This window comes from Scyliorhinus torazame, chromosome 8 (genome assembly GCF_047496885.1).
Source record: "Scyliorhinus torazame isolate Kashiwa2021f chromosome 8, sScyTor2.1, whole genome shotgun sequence".
Classification (NCBI taxonomy): domain Eukaryota; kingdom Metazoa; phylum Chordata; class Chondrichthyes; order Carcharhiniformes; family Scyliorhinidae; genus Scyliorhinus; species Scyliorhinus torazame.
The window spans coordinates 204235640-204260749 of record NC_092714.1 but is presented as its reverse complement, the minus strand read 5'-3'; the positions used below and the strand labels follow the sequence as shown (position 1 = coordinate 204260749).

The window sequence follows — 25110 nt, the reverse complement described above, 5'->3', positions numbered from 1 at the left end:
ACATCCAAGTCATCTCCTTATCCATTCTCACCAAACGTACTTAATTTCTGGTTTCCAGAGAGTGGGGACACAAAGTGATGACTGTAGGTTTCTTCCAGTGTTGACTTGTGTCAGCCGTATTGACTGGTCTTGTTTGACCAGTCTTCCTTGCCAACAAACCTGGCCTTGCGGTGACCAGCACACAGCCCAGCCTGCTGCTGCCCGCCCCCTCAAACGCCACAACCAATCAAGGACTGCCTGAGGCCGCCATTCTTAAAAGCCAATCACGGTCATTGGGTCTTCTTCCCAAGATCGGGAATGCCACAACCGATCGCTCCGCGAATCTCCAAACACCTGCCTGTGACCCGGAACCTGAGTTTGAAAAACCCTGATCCAGAAGGAAAAGAGTAGCAGATACCTGGAAACACCACCACCTGGAGGTTCCACTCCGTGTCACTCACCACCCCGACTTGGAAATAGATCACCCTTCCTTCATTGTTGCTGGGTCAGAATCCTGGAACTCCCTCCCTAACAGCACTGTGGTTGTACCTACACCACAGGGATTTCAGTGGTTCAAGAAGGCAGCTCACCACCACCTTCTGAAGGGCAACTAGGGAAGGACAATAAATTGTGGCCTAACCAGTGATGGCCACATCCCATAAATGAATTTAAAAAAAATCTCCTCAATAATATCCTTGAATTTCACTAACAGGGCAGTCTTCCAGGATCTGAAATAGAGAAGGGGGGGTGGGGGGTGGGGAAGAGAAAGAAAGGAGTGGCAAGTCCCTATGGTTCACCATGCACAAATGTAGGTGGCAGCTCACGCTCAAATTGAAAACAACAAATTCATGAGAATTTTAAAAGATGCTGGAAGATTTGCCTAGCTTTTGCTAGAACAAAGGTGTCCAGGAAAACCCTCACCTTGAAAGTCAGACGTGGATTTAAGAATTACTGGGCTAGGAAAGGAAAAGAATGGAAATTAACTCTCAGGAAGTAAGAATAATTTTGGACCGTTTCCAAAAAAATTAATGTCTACTTAAGGGACAATGTAAAGTATAACTGTGGCGTGGCACTTTTGGTTGCATTAAAAGTAAAAAGTCTATTCTGAGTTAAAATTATAAATTGACTTTTGACATAGTGTTCAGTCAAGGATACTTTTAGTTTGTTTGTTACAATAGAAGTCTTATAATGTGAAATCTTATCATGTCATCCTCCCAGCCATACATTGGAAGTTAAAATTTAGTTTTGAAAGTTATTAGTCTCTATGGGATCATGATAGACGACTCTCAATCTGTAGCGAAGTGATGAATGGCGTCATTAACAGTGCTATCAAACTGCACTTACTCAGCAACTACCTGCTCACAGATGCTCAGATGGGATATGCCAGGAGCACCTGGCTCCAGAACTCATCACAGCCGTAGTCCAAAATGGAGAAAAGAACTGAATTCCAGAGATGGGATGAGGGTGACTGCCCTCAAGGTAGCATTTGACCAGATGTGGTAGTGAGGAGTCCTTGCAAAGTTAAAGTCAATGGGAACAAGTGTGTGTGTGTGGGGGGGGGGGGGGGGGGAGAAAGAGAGGATCTCTCCACTGGGTGAAGTCTTACAAGCACAAAGGAAGATGGATAGTTGTTCTACGCCAATCATCTCAGCCCCAGGACATCAGTGCAAAAGTTCCTCAGGATAGGCTCAATCCCCTTTAACTGCTTCATCAATGACCTTGGGGATGTTTGCCGATGAATTCAGAGTGTTCAGTATGATTTACAACTCATATTGAAGCAGTCCATGCCTGCATGCAAGTGGTGAGTAACATTTGTGCTGCTGTGTAATGACCATCTCCAACAAGAGAAAATCTAACAGTTTCCCCTTGATTTTCAACAACATTATGACCACTGTACCTCCACCATCAACATTCTGGGTTTTACTGTTGATCAGAAGCTTAATTAAACCAGTCAATGGATAGTGTAACTACAAGAGCAGATTAGAGGCTATGAGTTTAGCAGTGGGTAAATCATCCCCTGACTATCCAAAGCCTATCTGTCATCTGCAAGGCAAAGATGGGAGGATGATGGAATACTGTCCACTTGCCTTGCTGAGTGCAGCTCCAACAACACACAAAAAACTCAACAGCATCCCAAAAAAGCAGTCTACTTGGTGGGGCCACCACCTTAAGCATTCACTCCTTCCACCTCCAGTGCACAATGACAGAGGTTTCCCAATAAGTTGATCTTAAACTTCCGTCGCGGAAAGTGACGGGCCCCGACGGAGTCCCTGGGCAAGCACTCAGAGTCTGCACAGATCAGCTGGCAAGTATATTCACAGATATCTTCAACACCTCACTCCTCCACTCTTGAAGTCCCCACCTCCATCAAGAAGACCACCATAATACCAGTACCAAAGAAGAACAAGGTAGCCTGCCTCAACGACAACCGACCGATGGCCCTGACGTCCATTATCATGAAATGCTTCGAGCGGCTAGTCATGAGACGGATCACTGCCAGCGTCCCAGACGGTCTCAGTCCACTGCAGTTCGCCTATCACCGCAACAGGTCCACAGCAGATGCTATCTCCCTGGCTCTACAATCAACACTCGAATAGCTCGACAACATGGACACCTATGTAAGACTGCTGTTCATCGACTACAGCTCCGCCTTCAACACCATTATCCCGACAAGACTAATAACCAAACTTTGCAATCTTGGACTTGACCCCTCCTTGTGCAGCTAAATCCTTGACTTCCTCATCAACAGACTTCAATCTGTCAGGATAGGCAACGGCACCTCCTCCAAATTAGTCCCAAACACTGGGGCCCCGCAAAGATGTGTGCTCAGTCCTCTATTGTACTCTCTATATACACATGACTGTGTGGCAAGATTTAACTCCAATTCAATCTATAAATTTGCGGATGATGTGTGTGGTGGGCCGTATCTCAAACAACGACGAATCAGATTATAGGAGGGAGATAAATCACTTGGTTGCATGGTGTACCGAAAACAAACTCTCTCTAAATGTCAGAAAGACCAAGGAACTGATCATCGACTTCAGGAAGCATAGCACGACACACACTCCCATCTGCATCAATGGCTCCGAACTGGAGATGGTCGATAGCTTTAAGTTCCTGTGGGTCACCATCACCAATAGTCTGTCCTGGTCCACTCACGTTGATGCAACAGTCAAGAAAGCCCAACAACGTCTTCCTACGGAAGCTAAAGAAATTTGGCATGTCTGCATCGAATCTCACAAACTTCTACAGATGTGCGATAGAGAGCATCCTATCCGGCTGCATCACATCCTGGTATGGCAACCGCTCGGTCCAAGATCGCAAGAAACTGCAGAGTGTGGTGAACTCAGCCCAGCGCATCACACAAGCTTGCCACCTCCACATTGATTCTGTATACACCTCCCGCTGCCTCAGGAAGGCAGACAGCATTATCAGAGACCCCTCCCACCCAGGCATTGCCTTCTTCCAGGCTCTTTCATCAGGCAGAAGGTATAGCAGTCTGAAGACCCGCACATCCAGATATAGGAACAGCTTCTTCCCCACAGCTCCAAGATTCCTCAACGACTCCCCCTCGGGCTGATCTGTTCCCTGTAAGAACACTATTCACAACGCCATACGCTGCTCTTGCTCATGTATTTGCTTTGTTTGGCCCCTTGTTCCGCACTGTAACCAATCACTGTTTGTCGATGTACCATTTGTCAATGTTCTCTGTTGATTATTCTCTTTGTCTACTATGTACGTACTGTGTACGTTCCCTCGGCCGCAGAAAAATACTATTCACTGTACTTCGGTACATGTGACAATAAATCAAATCAAATCTTCCCCAACTCCATTTAAATTCTATTTCTCCATTTAATGCTAGTTTCCCTTCAGTATTAATGGAGTAGTGTTGCTTCAAATCACCAATTACATTTAGCACTTTGTGCAACAACTTAATCAGTCGCTTAAATGTGACATAGGGCAGACTTACAAACGTTTCAATCTGATGAGAGCCCAATATCTTAGATTCTTCCAAAAACAGTCAATTCAATTCAGGATTTTAAAAAGTATCTTTCATGGAAGCATGGTGACAGCAAAGTACCGACTACTCTGGATAAAATTATTAAAGGGGTGTTATCTAATGAGGGGACTTCACAAGAAGAGCGTTTTGCACAAGTTGGTGCTTCCTTGTGATACCAATGACAGCGCATTGGATTGGAATTTGTATACATCAGGACTGCAGTTATGTTTCTGAAGCTGTAGGCTACAGGGCCAGGGATAGCTGTTCCCCCTCCTTCTACCCTTCCCACTTTATCCAGCGACATGATCTTGAACCAGTCTCAATATTGCCAATGTTTGAAACAATCATGTTTCACCACAAATTCCCTAAAAAATTCTGGAATAAAGGAAAACAGGAAAAGCAGAACATAGACTTCCCCTCAAAGAAACTCCCCATAATGTCTGCCAACAAAAAGACCCACAACATTCAAAGCTGAAGAATTTCAGCTGCTCACTGATCCCTGGTTCTCGGGTCCTTTTGTAGTTTGCTGGCACATCCATATGATCTCAGAATCACAACAATGTTACAGCACAGAAGGAGGGCATTCGGCCCATTCCGTCTGCACTGGCTCTCCAAATGAGTAATTCACTTTGTGCCATCCTCCTGCCTGCTCCTTGTAACCCTCAATATTCTTTCTTTTCAGATAACAGTCTCATTCCCTTTCGAATGCTTTGATTGAATCTGCCTCCACCACACTCAGGCAGTGCATTCCAGACCTCAACCATTTGCTGTGGGAAAAGGTTTCTCCTGGTGTCGCTTTTGCTTCTTTTACCAATTATTTCAAACTGTGCCCTCTTGTTCTCAATCTTTTCACAAGTGGGAGCAGTTTTTCCCAAGTACTCTGTCCAGATCCCTCATAATTTTGAAGATCTCTATCAAATCATCTCCTCTCGGTTTTCTATTCTTCAAGGAAAACATTCCTACCTTCTCCAATATATCCTCACAGCTGAAGGGTGGGATTTTCCAACTCTCCTGGTCCCACCAAAGGTGACCCCTCCCTCCCTCCCTGCAGTGAGACGGGTGAGTCATGCAAAACACCATTTGCTGTCAGTGGGACCGAAAGATCTGCACTCTGAAACAGTCCTGCTAACTTCAAAGACTTATGCACATAGACACCCAGGTCCTTCTGTTCCTGAACCCCCTTTAGAATTGGGCTCATTTCTTTATATTGTCTCTCCATGTTCTTCTTACCAAAGTGAATCACCTATCTGCACAAGGGCAGTATTGAAGTGCAACGTGTCCAATTACCGAATATATTCTTTAATTCCAGAATCCAACTCTAAACCAAGAGTGTTGAAGATACAAAAAGAGTCTTCCTCCCCAGCTCTATATTATGGGAATAAACTACCAACAGGGACATGCATCTGCCTCAATTCCAGCAAAGTTTACTCAAAAGGTGTTGAGACCAGAAATGTTAGTTGTTACCATGCTAAGTCTGGTCCATGGCATGTAAACACCTCAGGTTAGCACTGTTGCTTCACAGCACCAGGGACCCATGTTCAATTCCCAGCTTAGGCACTGTGCGGAGTCTGCACGTTCTCCCCGTGTCTGCGTGGGTTTCCTCCGGGTGCTCCCGTTTCCTCCCACAAGTCTCGAAAAACGTGCTTGTTAGGTGAATTGGACATTCTGAATTCTCCCTCGGTGTACCCGAACAGGCGCCGAAGTGTGGCGACTAGGGAATTTTCACAGTGACTTAATTGCAGTGTTAATGTAAGCCTACTTGTGGCACTAAGAACGATTATTATTAAGATTATTAAGTCTGTTTTAGCGCGATGATGAAGGGGATCTTTTGTTACATTATTTAGAGCAGGGCAGGAAATGGAACAGTTTAGCATTTTGTGCCACTTAGTCAGAATGAAACACTTCAATGCCTGAGTTGACATAGACAAGATGCAGAGCAACTCTGTCAGTAATCTGTTCAGTCAATGCACCTGTACCAAATACAAACGATTGCTGATTATTGTACACATTTCCATTTCCCATATCAATTATCATTTTGAGCATTATAAACAACAGTGAGAAACTGGTGGCAAAGCTCTTAAGAGATCTCATACCCACAGAAGATGGTGTTAAAGTTATTCCAATTCATTTCATTTGGAATGGGGGAGTGGGCGATTATCTGGCCGTTTTGCGCCTGGCGCAAATCCCGCATCGGTGGGAGATTTCTGGGAGAGGCCAGAAATGGTATTTGCGCCAGATGCCAGTTTCTGATGTTCCCGGTCCGCTCTAGCTGGCATGATCTTGGTTCTTGTCCTCGCTGGGTGTGAACCAGAGAAACATATATAAATCTTCATTTAAATATGCAGGATCTGTTTTAAACTGAATTCTCACGGCTCCTGTAAACCGCCGGTGCAACGTGAATCCGCCGCGATTCACTACTGGTCTCCACAGAGACCATTGTAGTCCCCTGGGTATTCGGAGACATGGACTCCGCACAGCCAACCTGGAAGTGCCAGCCTGGCTGTCACTGCCAGGATGCCAGGTTGGCACTGTGAGGTTATCACTGCCAGGGTTCCAGGGCCAAGGGATGGGGCCTGATGGGGTTAGGGCATGATCTTTGGCAACTCCATAGCGGGGTGCTGTTCGCATGGGCAGCTGGTACCAGCGATTGGGAGTGGGGGTGGTCTTTACCGGTGAGAAGCGGGGGGCGGGGGGGGCGTGGAGTTCAGTGGCGTTATTCTGAGATCAGAGAGCACATTACAAATGGCACCCTGTTCTTTGAGGATCTAGCCATGTGTCTTTGGGTATCGCACGTCTCATTTTCAGCACAAATCATCACTGGCTTCAAAAAAATGTGGTAAAATTGCGATCGGAACCACGCTGGAATAGTTGGTGCAGTTCACACTGATCTTTGTGAAATGTCGCTCAGTAATTTTTGGGAGAATTCTGCCCTGGATCGTTGTGTGACAGTCACTATGTAATCAAATAGGAAAGAAAATTATTTGCCCTGATGGTGGTGAGAACTTGGAACTCACTAACACAGGAATGAATTGAGGCAAATACCATGGATGCATCTAAGAGGAAGCTAGATATTAGAGGCTTATACTGATAACGAGTTTGATGAGGAGGGGATTGGAGCAAGATCAAGTGGAATATAAAGACCAACGTGAACAGATTGTGCTGAATGACCTACTTCTGTGTTGTCTGTTCTATGTAATTATTCAATGACTTCAAAAGCATGTTCAGAGGTGAAAGGAAAAAGTGCCAGCCCAACGTGCCACCCAATCCATCAGGATACCACACGGAGACATGCGTTCACAATCAGCAGGATCTCTTTCCTGGACAGGAACTGTATCGATATTACACCTTTAATCCTGTTGTTGTAATTATTTTGTTGCGAGCCAAGGCATTGTTGCGAATTTCAGTTATAGACCAGGAATGTCGTAACGTGCAATAACTACAATTGAAGGAAGAACTCAAACAATGCAAATGCCTGAGCTTTTAATACATCATGCAGTAAAAACTGACAATTCTGAAAACACACTTACATCCACACAAGAAAGGTAAGTTATGATTTGCAGTGGGATCATTCCACTATTGATCAATTTGCAGGTGGCCTCTTTTACTCACTGATCTACTGGGTTCAGGCAGCATTTCTGTTCCACTTCCAATATCCAGAATGTGCTGTTTTATTTAATCTCATATGGTAGCCTGGTATTGTCATACAAGTAAAATGATGCAAATTAAGTTTCTAACAGAACAGCAGTCCTGTCCTGTTACAACTCAGCAGTTGCAAATGTTTAAAGCAACCGTTACACTGAAAGAAATATCCATAATTTTGTTCATGCAAGTCGATTGCAGCTGTCCAAATAAATAGAATATATTTCACGGGTAGTTGCTGATTTCCAGTTATTTCAGTCATGGGACACCTCCTCGCTTGCTGAGTAATGGCTTGTTCACAATCGCAAAATTACCCTCATACTTGAACAATGCACCCTACAATGTGCACCCCCGCCCTGCCCAAGAGATTATTCAGTCAACAAATGCAATAAACACCTCCAGATTAATTCCGACACTGGAAATCTCTGAATCACATCATTTGAAATATGTTTACATACGATCACGATACAAACTTCATTCCCCACCCACATACAGCTAACAGTTAAGCACTGAGAACAACTCATACACAAATCAGCCACAAGGTGTGTGTCATACTACCAGGAATTCCCAGAGCAGAAATTTCAGCTGCAAATCCCTTTCCTGGAGTCTCCAATCATTACACAGCAGTACACACCCATCTGTCTTGAACTGGGATTTCTAACAAGTTTTATTGTTGAAGGCAGATTCCATAGATGTATACTATCAGTTCAGTTAAACAATTTTTTAAAAAAAAACGTATTTTATTCAAACTTGTATCAAAGTAGGTTACAGCAAATAAACACCCAGGGAAACATTCTTCCCAACAATCAACTATACAGTTGGTACAGATTTTTCTCCCTTTTCACCCCCCCGTCCCCCCTGCGACGAACAGCTCCTCAAACACGGGCACAAACATCCCCCACCTTTTCTCAAATTCCCCTGCTGAGCCACTTAACTCATACTTTATCTTCTCTAACCGCAGGAAGTCATACAGGTCACCCAACCATGCTGCTGCCCCCGGTGGCGATGCTGACCTCCACTCCAGCAAAATTCGACGCCGTGCAATCGGAGAGGCGAAGGCCAAGGCATCAGCCTTCCTCCTCACCATGAGCTCCGGCTTCTCTGAAACCCCAAATATCGCCACCAGAGGGTCCGGGTCCACTCCCTCCTCCACTATCCTGGCTAAGACCACGAACACTCCTGCCCAGCATCTTCCCAATTTTTCACAACCCCAAAACATGTGCGCATGATTCGCTGGCCCCCGCCCACACCTCTCACACTCATCTGCTACCCCCTGAAAGAACCCACTCATTCTCACCCGAGTCATATGCACCCTGTGCACCACCTTAAACTGTATTCGGCTCATCTTTGCACAAGAGGAGGTCTCGTTTACCCTTCGCAGTGCCTCACTCCATACTCCCCAATTGATCTCCATTCCCAACTCCGTTTCCCATTTATCCTTGATCGTCACCACCCGCTCGCCTCCCTGCTCCCCCAGCCACTTATATATATCCCAAATTCTTCCCTCTCCTTCCACATCCGGAAGCAGCAGTCGCTCCAGCAGGGTGTATCCCGACAATCTAGGGAACCCCTTCCAGACCTTTCGTGCAAAGTCGCTAACCTGTAGATACTCACTACCCCTCGGCAGCTCTACCCTCTCCCTTAGCTCCTCCAGACTGGCGAACCCTTCCTACAAATACAATTCCCTCACCTTGACCAGGCCCACTTCCCTCCACCTCCTGTATACACTATCCATCCCCCCGGCTCAAACCCATGGGGCGGGATTCTCTGATGGCGAGTCAGAGTGTCCGCGCTGTCGTGAACGCCGTCGCGTTTCACAACGGTGCTAACGGGCCGCCGGCAATATCGATTCAGGCCCCGAAAAGGGGACAGCCGCGCGGCAGCAAGAAACGCGGTGGGCGTGGCGCCAGAGTGGCGCCGTCATCCCGCGACGCCCGGGTGACGTTGCGCCGCGTCATTTTATGTACGCGATCCGCGCACAGGCCCCGACTGAGAGAGATGGCTGCGCATCACTGTGCCGCTCCCAGGATCCGGGACAATGACCTGGAGACACTGCTGGACGCAGTGGAAGAGCGGAGGGTGATCCTGTGCCCATGACGTGGCCACCGGCACCCGGCCAGCACAGTCAGGCGCAGCTGGCGTGATGTGGGCATCGCCGTTAGCGCTGTGGGGCACACCCCATGTACTGGAGAGCAGTGCCGCAAGAAGCTCCACGACCTCACGAGGGCAGCCAGGGTAAGTACCCCGAGAGTTCCCCCGGGCCACCCCCCCCTCCCTCCCCCACACCCCCCCACATGTGCCGCGCGCCCCCCTGCCCACGCAGGAGGGGGGGGCACCACATACCACACATGGGCACCACACCACCCTTGCGAGCTCCCATGGCGTGGTGCCCAGTGCCCCCCCCCGTCATAATGCTGCCAACATCTGCGCGTCTTGCTGCTAACCGCCTAACTCTGATGCTTTCCCCCCCCCCACCGCAGGATAAGACAGCCCACAATCAGCGTGAGTGTGCAAGAACCGGACGGGGAACACCTGTTCTGCACCCCCTCACCGTCCATGAGCAGAGGGCTCTAGACCTCGCTTGGGGAGCCGCCACCTGGGAGGTAGCGCCATGCCAGATCGGAGGCGCAATACCAAGTGAGACTCCCCTGTCTGGCTACACTCCCTCAGCCCCTCACCTCGCCCCCCCCCCTCACACTGCACCCCCTCACACTGCCCCCTCCACCCCTTAACAACCCCTTACACTGCACCCCTTCACACTGCCCCCTCCACCGCCTAACCCCCCCTCTCACTCCACCCCCTCATGCTGCCCCCTCCACCCCTAACAACTCCTCACACTCCATCCCCTCACACTGCCCCCTCCACCCCCTAACAACCCCTCACATTCTACCTGCTCACACTGACCCCTTCACCCCCTAACCCCCCCTCACATTCCACCCCCTAACCCCCCCTCACATTCCACCCCCTCACACTGCCCCCTCCACCCCCTAACAACCCCTCACACTGCCCCCTCCACCGCCTAACCCCCCCTCTCACTCCACCCCCTCATGCTGCCCCCTCCACCCCTAACAACCCCTCACACTCCACCCCCTCACGCTGCCCCCTCCACCCCCTAACAACCCCTCACATTCCACCCGCTCACACTGACCCCTAACCCCCCCTCACATTCCACCCGCTCACACTGACCCCTAACCCCCCCTCACATTCCACCCCCTCACACTGCCCCCTCCACCCCCTAACAACCCCTCACACTCCACCCCCTCACACTGCCCCCTCCACCCCCTCACTCTGCCCCATCCACCCCATAACCCCCCTTCTCACTCCACCCCCTCACACTGCCCCCTCCACCCCCTCACACCCGACTCCGCATGTCTAACAATACATGCATTATTGTGTATTCCATGGCCATTTGCCGATCGTCCCTGAACGTCTCAGACAAGCCACCGCCGTCTAGGTCCACGTCCATCCGCCCACAGGGACGCACGCCAGGGAGGGGAAGGAAGACGGACAGGAGGGCCCTCTTCCAAAGCCAGGCCACAGGAGATGGACGCACAGAGGACCGACACAAATGACACTGACGAACAGTCAGGACACTGACGGCCATGAGACGGATGAAGAGAGGATGGAGAGCCACGGCAGTGACGGACAGAAGACAGGGACTCTGGACAGTGATGCACAGAGGACGGCCTAACAGATGATGGACAGACCGGACATGGCCTCTCACATGGGCCGGGGACAATGTCCATTGGTCCAAGGCTTGGCCCAGGAGACCACAGACCTGGGGTCTGATGAGGACATGGACCTTGCGTCACAGCTGTCACCCACACCCTCCACCATCGCAGACACCCTCACCTCGGTTGGGCACATTAGTGATGAGGCTTCTGGGACGCTGACCGGTACAGCAGGTGGATGTAGGAGCAGCCGAGGGGCTGGACGGTCGGAGGGCAGCCCAGCCCCAGCACCCAGCTGCTGCCCAGATGGTTCCCGGATTCCTGGACTTACCAGACCCACCCACAGACCCAATGCATTTGGAAACCCAGGGAGTGGACAACGGGATGACGGCCACCTTCCAGCATCTGCAGACGCAGTTGGAGGAGTCCATCCGCGTCCAGGAGCAGGGAGTGGTGCCGGTCATGGGTGCCACCCAGACCGACACCGCACGGGTGGCGTCCGCAGTGGAGGCAATGGGGGCAACGGTTTCGGCCATGGGTCAGGTTCTGCAAGGCGTGGGGCTTCATGGCATGCATCATCCGAGGCCCAGGACAGGGCTGCCCTCTCACAGGCAGCCATGTCCCAGAGCCAGTTGGACATTGCCGCCACGCTCCGGGGTCTGGCCGAGTCTCAGCAGGTCATGGCCCAGTCTCAGCAGGCCATCGCTGAGAGCATCGGCGGCCTTGTGCACGTGCTGGATGGCATCGCACAAGCCCAGAGGGAGGTTGCACAGTCCCTGACAGGGATGGCGCACTCCCTGAGCTCCATCGCTGCGAAAGTTCAGATCCTGGTCGATGCCACAGCGCACCTCCAGGACTGGCAGCGCCAGGTGTCGGTGGTGCCATGGCACTCGTCTCCGCTCGCACCACCATCCCATAGTGAGGCCCAGGGGCCACCGGGCTCCCCGAGGGAGGAGGAGGTTCTAGGGCCCATCCCTGTGATTCATGCAAGGGAGGCCCCGGAATACTCAGACTCCCCCAGTTCCATCCCTGGTGCATCTGGTGGGCAGCGGGGAGAACAGGGTGGCACCATGCCATCCAGCACGCCTGCCGAGCAGCCTGGCCCATCCAAGCCGGGCCACCCCAGGAAATGCATGCCGACGGGGAGCCAAGTCGCAGGGCAGGAGTCTCAGCAGTCCGCCTCCACTCCAGCTGTACCGTCTGGGGAAACGCTAAGGCGTAGTGGTCGGGCCCGTAAGGCAAAGACGTTCGACACATAGTAAGTTGGCACGGGTGCAGGGCACAGCTTAGTTATAGGGGCTAGGGCACTTGTATGTGAATGTCACGATTAAAGTCACTGTTACACCAAACCTAGATACATCTGTGCTATGTCCGGTGCCTGAGGGGTCGTGAAGGGGACAGAGTGGCGCAAAGGGTCGAAGTTCGGTACAATGGTGCGGACCACCCAGGTGGAGGGTGTAGCTGTGGCCATGAGTCAGACATTGTTAACGATCCGGAGCGCACAGCTCATTGCAGAGTGGGTTGTCATCATTCAACATGACACTGATCATACACAATTGTGGGAGACCATCCCGTTGTGCCGCAGGTGTAAGGTGTTGTGAAAGTGGTGGTGTGGGAGCTTGGGTTGTCGGATGGTGCGGGAGGTGGGGGGTGCTAGGTGGTGCATTTGGGTGGAACGGTGGTGCAAGTGCCTTGCTCAGCGATGCCCTCCCCATAGTTGGTGAAACGTGCGCCGATCAACACTTCGCGTGCTTGCTCGCCAAGCCGGCGGTGTCGTGCAACCTCCCGGCCATATCCAGCCCCCATGTCGCGTCTGTGCCACCCCTGTCCCCATGCTCCTCCTCATGTACAGATGCGTCGCCCACATCAGGCTCCCCCTGTGCTTCCTCCTCCAGGACATCGCCCCTCTGCTGGGCTATATTGTACAGGACGCAGCAGACGACAACTATGCGGCTGACCCTCTCTCAATGGTACTGGAGGGCCCCTCCAGAGCGGTCCAGGCACCTGAAGCGCATCTTCAAGAGGCCAAAGCACCTCCCAACAACACCCCTGGTTGCTGCATGGGCCTCATTGTAGCGGGTCTCCACGTTGGTCTGTGGCCTCTGTATAGGCGTCATCAGCCACGACCTCAACGGGTAACCCCTGTCGCCCAGCAACTAGCCCCTCAGCCGGGGGGGGGGGGGGGTGTCTCTCGAGCATGGCGGGGATGAAGGATTGCGCCAGTATAAAGGCATCATGCAGGCTGCCGGGTTACTGGGCGCACACATGCATGATCTTCATGCGATGGTCGCAGACCGCCTGAATGTTCATGGAGTAGGTCCCCTTTCTGTTCATGAACACGTCTCTGTTCTCCGATGGTGGACGCATGGCAACGTGCACCCCATCAATCCCCCCCTGGATCATTGGTATCCTGGCCACGGAGGTGAATCCCGCTGCCCGGGCATCCTGGTGTGCGCAGTCCTCTGGAAACTGGATGTACCGGTCGGCGATGGCATCGGTGACTGCTCGGATGCACCGGTGCACCGATGCCTGGGAGATACCGGACAGGTCCCCGCTCGGCGTCTGGAATGACCCCGTCGCATAGAAGTTGAGGGCAACTGTCACCTGGATGGCCACTGGGATAGCATGTCCTTGCCCCGTTCCACGTGGTGCCAGGTGTGCAATGAGGTGGCAGAGGTGTGTGACGGTCTCCCTACTCATTCGGAGTCTCCTCCTGCATGTCCTGTCCGGCATGTCCTCGAAGGACATATCGTGACGGTACACTGGAGACCTCATGGGGCGCCTCCAGCACCTTGGCACCACCACCTGCTCCTCCTCCTCCCCCTGTGCCCCACCAAGATCGGTATCCTTGTCCTGTGCATCCCCAACGATGTGGTGGTCATCGTCCCCCTCCGCCTCCTCCTGCACCTGTCGGGCGGGCGGGCTTGCAGCCTGAGCAGATGGCACGCTGCCGCAGCTGCTCTGAGCCATCTGTGTCGATGCTGCAAAAGGGCCACCTGCAGGGCAGCGGCTCCCGCCACGGCGGCAAACATCGCTGGCTGGTGCCCAAACATTACGATCTGCTGGGGGGGTGGAGGGGAGATACAACATGTTTAACGATGGCGCATTGACACCTCGACAGCCGAGTGCCATGGGATACATGTGTGCCCCGGTTGGCAGGTGTCGCTACAGACCAGCAGGCTTCCTGAGCCCTGCCCACAGTATCCGTCCACCGCCCAGTTTTGCCCGTCCCTCCTCATTGCGCCACCGTGGGCTGGCCATGTCTTCACGGGGGCTGGCATGTGTGTCGCCTTGACACTTCCCATAGATGGTCTCCGTCAGCTGGATGTTGCGCCACCTGTGTGGGTGGAGAGCAACCAAGGTCAAGGCGTGTGGCCGCACAGGATAGCGGCGCCAGTGGCCTTTGCCCATCAGCATGATCTCAACTTGCAGGCGTGGCTCCGCCACCGTCCTGCCATGGCAGGCCGGCTGGCATGTCGCTCCCGTGGAATGCCCCCCCCCCCGGAACATGGAGGCCCCTGCCCCGACCCAACTCCCCCCCCCCCGAACATGACTGCACCCTCCCCCCCCCTCCTCCTTCCCTCCCTTCTCCCTCCTCCTCCTTCCCCTTCCCCCTCATCCTTCCCTCTCCTTGTGATGTGAAGGTCAACAAGGCCTTGTGATGCACGGCCAACATTTATTGCCCATCATTAATTGCCCTTAAGTGGACCATGGAGGTCAGTGATCTGTAATCTTAAGGCAGTGACAAAATCTGTCTCTTTCAGTGGACCTTTATGCATCAAGATACAGCAGCTACAGGACTGTTAGTGAGACTAAGGCTGCTATCAACAAATGGGGCTATCATCAACAAATGCAGCGATAAATGGGGCATGTCTGTAAGGGTCATAGACTTAATCAGAAGGCTGCCTGATATCTCTAACTTTCCAGCCATGCGCCTTACCCGTTTATCTTTAAAAACATGAAGATTATCATTGGGATTGGCATGGATATACTGAAGTTCTCCATGTTGAACTACAACATAACCGAGGATCAATTATAAAGCAGAGAGCTACAGGTCACTCAGATACGAAGTGAAATATTAGAAAGAGAAAGTTATCTGGTAAAGCAAGGAAAGCTTTGGATCCCAGGCAAGACGGAAATGAAAGCCATCTGAACAGGTCATCCTGTCCTCAGATGTATTTTAAGGAACAAACTTCAGACTAAATAGGATTTATCTGCTCATTGCTGCCCTTTGTTATCCTAGTTATTCTTAAATAGACTTCAGACCTCAATTTGGTCACTGAGTGTGGAACCTCAAAAGGAAGTGTAGCTTCTTCCCCTGGGACTATAAAGAAAAAAACATCTCTGTTCCACCCAAGTATCATGTTTAACAAAGAAGAATTATGTCATTATAATTCTGTAACGTCTCCATCCCATCTTTTGGTCAATGGAGAATTCATTGATATCTTATTGTAAGACTGCCCTCCAAAGGTATATTTTGTTTGCTCTTGAAAGGGCCAAAATCCTTGCAAGAAACATGTTTTCAATCTTCTGCTATGCTTGCTAACAATTATAACCTAGTGACTGTACTGTGAAGACATGACTTTGTCATGTTCATGTGGTGCTACCATAATAAAAAAAAAAGAACCCTTCTTCCTCTTCTGTGACCACAACAGCTTTATTAGTTTACTATTGAAGCAAAATGACAATGCTGCCCAACCAGTTCTCACAGTCTGCATCATTGTGTTCGGCTTCAGTGGAGTGGAAATCCATAAACCAAATGACATTCATAATCTCAATATCTGCTACCTGAAGGAAAAGAAATCAAATCAACTTTTAGGAATAAATTAATTTACTGGTAGGCTTTGAGAACATAGTTTTCATTTTATGATTACTGGTGCTTCCTAGAAGATAGTTTTGGTGACTTCAGATCTACGTGACTTTATAAAGAGACTACCGAAATTCACTATGAATTGTTTAACTTTGAATCAACACATTTATTAATCAGTATTGCAACTTTTGGGTGCATAACATCAACCACTTAAGAGAGTTAAGTGCTGTCACTTTCCAGCTGAGCACTTCAAAATCACTCAAGCATGAAGGGAGGAGGTGATTGTCGTGCACTTAATTCTCTTTGAAGTGGTTGATGTTTGTAAACATTGAGGTCAGAGCACTTTAGAGTTACAGAGCCATGAAAAAGATGAATGAAGCTAGGCTACGCGGAAGCTGTTAATCACAGCCCACTACCAGAAATGAATTAATGTCTTGCAGCTCAATGATCTGAGGGGTTTAAACACAGGTCGCTGCCTTTTCTTTCCATGAATTGACACATGGTGCTTCCTCTGCCTGAGCCAACAAGTGTATGCCCAGATGAGTGTGGCAACAGTGATTTTTTTCACTGCCTCTGTCTGGACTGCACTCTAGCTTCCAAACGGGGGTCTCTTTTTTTGGGGGATTCCTGACAGGTTTCTCTTTTCTGCGGGGGCTGCCCGACAGGTTTCTTTTTTCTCGGGGGAGTCTGTGGGGGGAGCGGGAGTCCCACAAAACCCGGGGTGGGGCCTGATATGCGATGTGGGGGTGGGGGTGCTGATTTGTGATGCGGGGGGGGGGGGGGGGGGGCATTGGCTAGCAGCGGAACCTCACCATCGGGCTTCCCGCTCAAAATGACGTCCCGATAGAGAGGTTTGGATTATCATAGAATTTACAGTGCAGAAGGAGGCCATTCAGCCCATCGAGTCTGCACCGGCTCTTGGAAAGAGCACCCTACCCAAGGTCAACACCGCCACCCTATCCCCATAACCCAGTAACCCCACCCAACACGAAAGGCAATTTTGGACACTAAGGGCAATTTATCATGGCCAATCCACCTAACCCGCACATCTTTGGACTGTGGGAGGAAACCGGAGCACCCGGAGGAAACCCACGCACACACGGGGAGGATGTGCAAACTCCGCACAGACAGTGACCCAAGCCAGAATCGAACACGAGAACCTGGAGCTGTGAAGCAATTGTGCTATCCACAAGGCTACCGTGCTGCCCACGGTTCCCTCGGGGAAATCACAACTTGCATGCCTGAAAATTGGGAATCGCTTCCTGATTTGAGAGCGCAAATTCAACACCGGTGGGAGAATATAGTCTCCGAATGGAGAATTTCTATCTTTTTTTAAATAGAATTTCCAGTGGAGAAGAAGACCATTTGGCCCATCGAGTCTGCACCGGCCCTTGGAAAGAGCACTCCACTTAAGCTCACACCTCCACCCTCTCCCTGGAACCCAGTAACCACACCTAACATTTGTTTTGGACACTAAAAGCAATTTAACCTGGCCAATCCACCTAACCTGCACATCTTTGGACTGTGGGAGAAAACCGGAGCACCAAGAGGAAACCCACAGAGATGGGGAGAACGTGCAGACTCCACACAGTGAGCCAAGTCTGGAATCGAACCTGGGACCTCCTGGAGCTGTGAAGCAACCGTGCTAACCGCTGTGCCATGCCGCTCATTTCACCCAATATCAGAATGATTAATAACACCTACAGACTCTCATAACTTCAAAATAAATACCTTTGAAGATATCTACTTGATATTATATGAAAATGCTTTTATTATAAGACTAAAATAGAAAGGGAGTATTTTAAGTAAATATTTTGCCACTAAATTCTGATTTAAAAGACTAATTGCCATATATGCCAGGTCTAGACAGTTACAGGTAGAACACATTCATCGTATCCTCAGTCAACTAATTAACAGCTATGCTGGAAATGTGACACTGTATTTAGTAAAGGTCTCTTTGTCGGTGTCCTCAACTACAGGACCCAGGTACCATAGCAACAACAAAGATCATAATCAGTGGTTATTATCAAGGTTTTATTTCAGTCAAAAAGTAATATCCCTCAAATAATGTATATCGATTTTTTTCTAATTACGTTTACCTTTACCTTTCAATTCATTTAATGTTTAAGCCTAATGTTTAAGCCATTAAATATTCTGTTGCTTGCCAGAAGCTCTGACATTGTGAAGAACCGACAAAGGGAAGAGCATCAAAGTCATTTATGGATCTGAATTGAGACTACTTTCGAATTCACACTTCTGCATTTGTTTGAACAGTCTCTGTCGATTCCAGGTAAATACAAAGAAGTCAGGTGGTTCGCAGTCAGGTTAACTCACTAAGAATCTCGGGTTTTCTTTTGAGGGACCATAATATCTCCATTTGTTGTTTTTCCCTACTCCTTTTTGTTAACCTGTTTGGGACCAGGAACTCTCTATCTCTCTATGTAGTAAATGCAAATGATAAAGCTCGGGTCCTAGTACTTTAGGCCATTTCACGTGGCCGGTTACGGAACAGCATCAATGAAGACAGCAGGTTGCCTATCTGCCTACATGGCCTTTCTATGCAGCGAGCCCATTAAAAAAAAATAGTTTTCAGTTAAAAGTAAGAACCTTAAGCTATAATTGTTTCCAACAGCACCACCCAAATTGGGCTTTGATGTGATAGATTCACGTATTGCAGAATCCTGGGGTGGCAGCCTGCACAGTGCTTTTATTACTTCAAGTGTATAAATCATTGTGGGCGGAGAATTCACATGGAACACACAATAGGGTTTCACAGACATTTCATTGAAGATGGGCTCCAGTGATTAATGCAGTGCAGCATCATCAAAGAGGCTGAGATATGAGAACTGGCAAAACATCACAAAAAAAAGAGGGACTATTGAACACAACTTTTGAAAGTAGAAATACAGACTGGAATAACTACAGAAACAATTTAAACTGTTACCTATAGTATTCACAGTAACTTAACTCTGGTGAAGGATTGTGGAATTTGATTCCAATTGCTTAGTGTACTTTATTTGTGTGATTGAAAAAGAAACGTTCTAGAATCATTGCATTTTATAATTTAGCGAAGATCATTGCATAATGTATCAGAAATCACATTTAAACTTGAAAATACATTTTAAAAAGTAATCTTAGTATCTTGTAGTAATCAATGCAGTGCCATTTGATATTGTGCTTAGTAAAGGATTTACAAGGCTGATTTAATTTTCCTGGACAAAAGTAACATGCAAGAATTGGCAACGGGAAATGTGGTTCAGGGTACGGACTTGTGTAGTGGTGTGTCACCAAGTCATTTTGTCTCTACTGGCATCTTTGTATTACAAGTGGTGCAAGAGCTTACTCCTTGCTGATTTCATATTATTATCCTCTTACTGTGCCAATTCCAATGTTTATTCACAATTCATCATGAAATTAATTATCTTCTTGGTAGTTTTGAGCTTCCCTTAAAAACGTGTGTAGCCTCGAATAATCCTTTATCTTTGCTCTTCTCTCTCTGTTGTTCCACTTTACTCAGGCACAACTTGGCGGAGGTCAATCTATCAGCACCGGTGTTCTAATTTCTCTGACATTTGGTTCTTCACTTGGATATCCCAATAACTGTGAGCAGGATTTTCCTTTTCTGAGAATCCCGCGGGTCTGGTCCTTGGAATGGAGGATGATGTCAGGAATCGTCGCGTGTACGGATGAAGGAGTCGTGCACACTGCCCGGGTATCTGGCATAGGCATGTATGATGCAGCTGATGGTCACAACTCTGCTGCACATTCATTGAGTGGTATCCCTTTTGATTTGTGTACAGCGGCCTGTCATCTGCAGGTTCCCATTGGGGGAGATTCATCCCATCGATCTCCCCCTGGACCCAGACCATCGCATTGATGGCGGCGGACCCCGCTGCCCGGCATCCTAGTGGGCTCTGTCCACATCAAAATGGATGGATTGAGGCACCTGGGAATATAGGGCATCCATGACTGCGGTGATGCACCTGTGCATCGAGGTCTGTGAGATCCCGGACAGGTCTGCACTCGACGGCTGGAAGGAGCCGTGGTGTAAAAGTTCAGAGCAACCGTCATCTTGATGGCCACCGGAAGCGGGTGTCCTCCCCCATACCCCCGCGGTGCTGGGTGTGACATTATCTGGCAGATATGTTGCACTGTCTCGGTGCTCAGCTGGAGTCTTCAACGGTATGCCCGGTCCGACAGGTCCTCGAATGATGGGCGGTGCTGGTACGCATGAGGCTTCATGCGGCGCCTCCTTGGCACCTCCTCCCCTCGGCCTGTTGGGCGGCCGGCTCTCCATCCCAGGTGGCTGCCTCCTATTCTGCTGCTGCATGCTCCGCTGCTGCAGCTTCCTCAGCTCCAGCTCGTACAGCTGCAGGGCATCCCCCAGGGCTGCGGCGACTAGGAGGAAGGCCACCGTTGCCAGTTTAATTTGAATATCCATTGTCTGCAGGTGGTGAAAGCCCGACATGTTAGCATGGTGCGTATCCCTGTGCCCAACCAGGCCCACCGAGCTACATGGTGGCCCCAGTTGGCACTGCGGGCTCCCCCACCCCCCCCTTCCCATCCCCAGACCCTTGGCCCCAGGGGGGCCTCTGGCCCTGACTCCCATCCTTGATGCCAGGGGTACCGTTGGCTGGCACTGCCCTGTCAAGGGTAGGCACTGTGGCCCCCATAAGGACGACTGTGGGTGTTGCTCTGGGTGGGCTTTGGCGAGTGGCAGCCGCCTGGGGTGTGGCGGGGGGTGGGACCCCCATACGGTCATGTGTCACTGATGAACCAGAAGCCAGGGTGGGTGGTCAGTGGGACGCGCAGCAAGATGGCTGCCTTGCATCTAATGGCAGCCCGTGCCTGGACACCGCCCCAGTACCTTGAGGGGGTCACCCCGGCCACTTGGCCTGTTCTCCCCATTCCCTCCCCTTCCCTGCTCCCCCCCCCCCCCCCCTACCCACTACCACCACCAGCACCACCCCAGCCAGCATGGCCAGTGTACAGGCCGGCAGCCTTCAGTCGCCCCTCTCCGGGTCCTACCTCCTCTCTCTCTCCTTCATCAGTCACGTTGCCAGTTTCACAATTTTTTTTTTTGGTAGGCCACATATTTTAATATTGTTTCCTCAAAATTAAGAGGTCGACACATTCTGCAAAGAATGTGAAACAGGAACACCTCAAGTTACTCCCACAGAGCAAGCAATAATGAACACTTTCCACTTATTTAAAGAAAGCTTGCATCGACAAAATGTGGAAACAGAACACCAAAAGATAAGACCTGTTTAATGGGATAGTGAAAGTATGTGGCAAGTATACTCTTGGCAAATCCTAAAACAAGATATGGCCTTCTATTAGAAAAAATTTAGGATCTGCAAATGATCAGTGTTTTCCACCAGTTATACATTTAACAGTTTTATTAAAATCTACTACACTGAATGACCACAGTACATCAACATATTCACAAGCCAGGGAAGCAAAGAAAAAGAAAAACCCACAGTTCGTCAAACATTTCTTTTTTTTTTGTTTTATCCAAAATAAAAACTGTCCACACAGACTTATGAAAATATAGGCTTAGTATTTCTGCCTCTCATCAGGCAAAGCTCTTTGATTTCTGGTCTTGTACAGTTCCTTCATTAGATCCATAATTCATCTTTCTCTCGCTTGAGAATAGTATACCGGTGTTCACTTGGAGCCAATTTCTGGAATGAGCTTTCTGGGGGCTGCTTGCGACTTCATTTGGCTGTCCGGGAGCAACATCAGTGGGATCTAGGCCATGGTGGAATTCCCTGTGTAATTTCCCAGAGTGTAGATCCAATACAAACTGTTTCAGTACACCTGGAGTATCTAAGTCTTTAAAGTCTGGGAAGGCATACATATGCCTAAAACTGCCAATAGCGATAACTGGGCAGTCTGCTGGTGTCTACTTTATATGCAGAAGAGGATGACGGAACTTGTCACAGTCAGCATGCAGGACGTTTATCGTACCTTTTTCACTGATCAACTGTTGTGCAGTTTCTTGCTGGAATTTCTCCAAGCTTGTAGTGTCCTCTTTCAAGTGGAACAGTTTAAGGAATGGTAGGCCCTCTTCAGTTAGCTCCTCACCATTTTCAAAAGTAATTTCCCTAACCAGTGGAACACACTTGTCCAGGCAAATGTCAGGTCAAAGTTGGTTAATGAACCCAAATACGCCATGTCAGGACTATTCTCCCCAAATGGTTTGAAAATTACATTATCACCAATATATCTCTCCGGTTTTGCCACACTCCCAAACACAGCCAGAAAGACGCAATCAACCCGTAAAATATTGGACACTTTTTCAAAGACCCTGTAATTGTTGGAATCTCTGTTAAAAAAATCCAATGATGTTTCGCTTGCTGCAATCAACTGTTCCCAATTCACTCCGATTCAGAATCTCTTGAACAGGATCATTTTTCTGCTGCTTGACGAAGTCTGCATGTGCACTCACTGATCTTTGACCTCTGTACTCCCTCTTCGTCATCATCCCATTTCAGAATAATTTTAATGTTGGATACTTACTAATTCGGTACCTTTGTGCTATATCCGCATGTTGGTCACAATCAACCCTGGCAAAGACTACATGTTTTGTGCCTGGAAGTTCGTCTTTCACAACTGAGGAGGCCTCTTCAAAGATGGGGTGTAGCATTTGACTGAATCTACACCAATCAGCATAGAAATTGACTAGTGCAACGTCTGCATTGCCTAAGAGTTCATCAATATTTCCACTGTCGAGATTTACTATTTCACTCGGAGCTGAACTAGTAAGCCACATGGCCAGCAGGAGGAGGATGTGTCTGATGGAGTGAGAGTGTAGCAGAGGTGCTGTAGGTTTCATGGTATAGGTGTAGGTGGGTGGGCTGGCCGGGCTCCACACTGCTTCCCCTCTCCGAGTCTCTCTGCTCCACTTACACCGCAGGGCGCCCCCCGGAACCACCAGTTTCACGATATTTAATGCACAAGTGTACCATGCCACCGGGAACCAAACCCATTGGAAGAGGAGAATTGCAGAGGTCTTGGAGAATACCGGGTCGGGCCCGCTAATGATATGCAAACGGTGTTTACTGTATGTGCATTCCAGAATGCATTGTAGCTGCTGTCAAGGTGCTGGAGAATTGCGATTTGGTGTCAAATCGATGCCTGCCGCAGTTTTGGCGTTGGAACCGATTCTCCGCCCAATCGCCTTTCCCGATTTCGGCGTCAGTTAACGGAGAATCCCGCCCTGTGTCTTTCACTCCTCACCCTCTCACCAAAGTCTGTGAAAGCCCTTCCCTGAAATTAAGCTTCTTTGCACATTGATTACAGATAAGGAAGGTTATTTAGCTCATCTTAAATCATCTACCCAGACAACTTAAGGACATAATAGAACTGGAGTGAGCCATTCAGCCCTTCGAGCCTGCCCTACCATTCAACAAATTCATGACTGGTCTTTGACCTCAATACCACCTTCCTGTATCACCCCTAAATCCTGTAGGTCCTTGACATTTTTGGGGAATATCTACCTCTGTCTTGAATATACTCAACAATCGAGCAGCCATGGTTCTTGGGGCCAGAGCATTCTCAAGTTTCCCAACGCTTTGAGTGAAGAAATTTATCCTCATCTTAATCTTTAAATAGCTGACTTCTTATTCTGAAACTGTGACTCAATGTTTTAGATTCTATAGCTTCGGGAAACATTTTTTGCATCTACACTGTCGAACCTCCTTAAGAATTTTGAACTAAAACAGAAAATGCTTGAAAAACTCAGTAGACCTGGCAGCATCTGTGGAGAGAGAAACACAGTTAGCATTTTGAGTCCATAGGACTCTTCTTCAGAGCGGACTCAAAACGCTAACTCTGTCTCTATCACCGCAGATGCTGCCGAACCCGCTGATTAATTCAGCATTTTCTGTTTTTATTACAGATTTTCAGCACTTGCAGTATTTTGCTTTTATTCCCTTAAGAATTTTATATGTCTCAATTCGATCACATTTCATTCTTCTAAACTTCAGGAAATATAGGCCTAGATTATTAAATCTCTCATCGTAGTACAATACCTTTACCATTGGAGCTTATGGGTCTTATTGCTCTCCCTCTAGAGCAAGTAACCACTTCCTCAGGTAAGGAGACAAAAAACTGGGCAGAATACTCCAACTGTGGCCTTCACAACTTCCTAGTTAAGCCGATTCATTCTTACTTTCCAAATCACTTTGCAACTAAAGCCTTCCTAATTGCTTGCTGCACCTGCATGTTAACTTTCTGAGATGAATGTATAAGGCCACCCTGGTACTCTGAACATTTCCCAGTGTCTCACCATTCAAAAACATTCTGCTGTTCTTGTTTTTCCTACTAAAGTAGATTACTTCCCTTTGTCACACTGGATTTTACCTGCCTGTTCTCGTCTATCACTCAATTTATCCGCAGTAGCCTCTTTGCAACCTCCTTGCCACTTACTTTTAATGAAGGAAATCTTAACAATGCACTTTGAAAATCGTAGCATGATTAGACAAAATCAACGTGATTTTACAGAAGGGAATCTGTGTTTGACAGATATATTAGAGTTTTTTTAAGGGTGTAACTAGCAGGGTAGACGTAGGGGAAACCAGTAGATGTAGTACACTTAGTTTTCCACAAGGCATTTAATAAAGTGCCACACATGGGGCGACATTGTCCGACCCCCCGCCGGGTCGGAGAATCGCCGGGGGCTGGCGTGAATCCCGCCCCCGCCGGTCGCCGAAGTCTCCGGCACCAGAGATTCGGCGTGGGCGTGAATCGCGCCGCGCCGGTTGGCGGGCCCTCCCGCTCGATTCTCCGGCCCGGATGGGCCGAAGTCCCGCCGCTAAAATGCCTGTCCCGCCGGCGTAAATTAAACCACCTACCTTACCGGCGGGACCCGGGGGATGCCCCCACGATGGCCTGGCCTGCGATCGGGGCCCACCGATCCACGGGCGGGCCTGTGCCGTGGGGGCACTCTTTCCCTTCCGCCTCCTCCACGGTCTCCACCATGGCGGAGGCGGAAGAGACTCCCTCCA

General features: G+C 49.3%; 1 protein-coding gene and 1 pseudogene across 4 annotated transcripts in view; both read right to left on the bottom strand.

The window, feature by feature from the left end:
* tshz2 (teashirt zinc finger homeobox 2) overlaps nucleotides 1-25110 on the bottom strand; it is a 769641-nt gene that overhangs the window by 684308 nt on the left and 60223 nt on the right. The window lies entirely within an intron of this gene.
* Nucleotides 21481-23021, bottom strand: LOC140428336 (endoplasmic reticulum resident protein 44 pseudogene; annotated as a pseudogene).